The sequence below is a fragment of the Amaranthus tricolor genome, chromosome 8 (genome assembly GCF_026212465.1).
Source record: "Amaranthus tricolor cultivar Red isolate AtriRed21 chromosome 8, ASM2621246v1, whole genome shotgun sequence".
In the NCBI taxonomy this organism is placed as follows: Eukaryota; Viridiplantae; Streptophyta; class Magnoliopsida; order Caryophyllales; family Amaranthaceae; genus Amaranthus; species Amaranthus tricolor.
Genome location: NC_080054.1, coordinates 1,444,221 through 1,446,720, shown reverse-complemented (window position 1 = coordinate 1,446,720; position 2,500 = coordinate 1,444,221).

Here is a 2,500-nt window from a genome sequence, read left to right as displayed (position 1 = left end):
CGCGGGCCGTGGGCCGACAAAGGTGAGCCGGGGTTCGAACGCCCGAGCGGTGGGCCTTGGGATCTGCTACGAGCCCAAAAAGGAAGTGCTTGACCCGAGTCCGATGACCCAAGGGAGGCAGGACGATAGTCTTGAGCCATGGCCGGAGCCTCGCCCTGAGCCTGACCCGTGAGCCACGAATCAAAAGCCGTGAGCCGCGGGCCGCGGGCCGTGGGCCACGAGACTCAAAAATGTTCTTGAAGGTATATATAAACAATACAAGTCATAAAAAAGACAATATGTTGCAAACAAAGGTGAGTTTTGGTCCATGGAAAAACTAGTATAACTTAACTCTCATTTGGGTGTCCCCTAGGGTCACAAGGGAAAAATCTCTTTATCTATTATAGGGGGAAGGTTATAGTTGAGGGTTGGGGCCCAAGGTGCCATCGACTGGGCATGTGGTAGGCATGGAGCCATGGCCGGAGCCTCGCCCCCGACCCGACCCGCGGGCCGTGACCCCGCGGGCCGACCCGTGGGCCGTGGGCCCACGCACGTGGGCCGAGGAAGGGAACGCTCGACTCGTGAGACGTGGGCATTGCTACGAGATCAAGAACGATATGCTTGGCCCGAGTGAGCCGGGGGATCTTGAAAAATCCACCCTTCTAATCTAATGATACACACGCACGCGCGCGCGCTAGGCGCTAAGGCGCTAAGGCACTTAAGCACTTAAGCACTTTAGCACTTAAGCACTTGAGCACCTTGAGCACCTGAGCACCTATATGGATGGTTATAATATAATGTGAGCTCTCAAGGTGCTGTGAAGGTTTTCGGGCCATGCGGTACGAAAGACGCTATGGCCCATGGGAAAGAAGGTGGTAGCATAGAGCCTCACCCCGAGCCGTGAGCCATGAGACCCCCCCCTTGTGATTATGGCTTGTAAGGGAGTTCATTGCAACGTGATCGAAAACATCATTCAAACTTAATATCAATGATTCTCATTACTATGGTTTGTAAGGGAGATTGTGGTATAGGAGCAATGTGGTAGCCTTGAGCCATGGCCGGAGCCTCGCCCCGAGCCCCGAGCCAAGAATGAGCCATGAGACCCCCCTAATGATTATGGCTTTTAAGGGAGTTCGTTGCAAGGTGATCAAAAACATCATTCAAACTTAATACCAATGATTCTCATTACTATGGTTTGTAAGGGAGATTGTGGTAAAGGAGTTCAATGTAAGTTGATAAAAAATACTCCCTTTTAGCCTCTTATATCATTCAAAAATTTATTTTTACCCATTTTTGAAAATAATATCAATGACTCTCACTCATAATATCTTTCCAACAAGCCTCCCATTTTTTCAAGATTTTTACAATTTTTTATCCATTTTTCACTATTTTTCACCAATTTAACGGAAAAAAAAAAAATAAAATATTTTTTTAATGAAATTAATATTTTTAACTAAACCAATCTATTTGTATATTTTTTCTCAAGTGTCTCCTAATTTTTCATGATCTATTGACACTTTTTACTATTTTTTATTATTTTTCCCTTTATTTCACCAATTTAACGGAAAAAAAAAATAAAATACTTTTTTTAATGAAAAAAATTTTTTTAACTAAACCAATGTCTTTATATATATTTTCTCAAGTGTCTCCTAATTTTTCATGATTTATTGACACTATTTACTATTTTTTATTAATTTCGCGTTTTTCGGCCTTATTTAATTAAAATAAAATACTTACAAGTTTTTTTTTTTCAAAATTTCAGCTTCTAAAATTTCTTTAATATATGTTCCAACAATACAAGTCATAAAAATGACATTATGTTACAAATAAAGGTGAGTTTTGGTCCATGGAAAAACTAGTATAACTTAACTTGCATTTGGGTGTCCCCTAGGGTCACAAGGGAAAAATCTCTTTATCTATTATAGGGGGAAAGAGTTTGGGAGCCTTGGGCTGGCATGGCCAGCACCCCCTCGCCCAGGCATGGGCGTTATGCGTGTGAGGGGTGACTACCCTCCATCACGTTGAATGCCATCCCGTGGGCCATCGCCGGCGATCGGTTTTTTCCGGTGGCTGGTCGGCCCTACCAGACGATGAGTGGGCCCTTCCTAGTCAGCTTGGCCTACGGTGATTCGTCTGGGGGAACGTCCCTTCGGTTGCTCCCAATGCCCCTTTCGGTTGACGGTTGACGGTTGACGGTATGCTTGAGGCCTAAGGAAATGCTGCGTCTTGTGATCCCCGACTACCCGCTCAGGCGGCACGACGGGTTTTCTTGACGTGGTTCAGTACGCGGGCTGATTCGTGTTGGTGTGGGAATGTGTTTCCCCTTCGGTTGCTGGTCCCTTCGGTTGAGATACGCTTGATGCCTAAGGAAAGGTTACGGGCCACGGAAGGACGTGACTTAGTACGCGGGCTGATTCGTGTCAATGGTCCCTTCGGTTGCCGGTCCCTTCGGTTGAGATACGCTTGAGGCCTAAGGAAAGGTTGCGGGCCACGGAAGGACGTGACTTAGTACGCGGGCTGA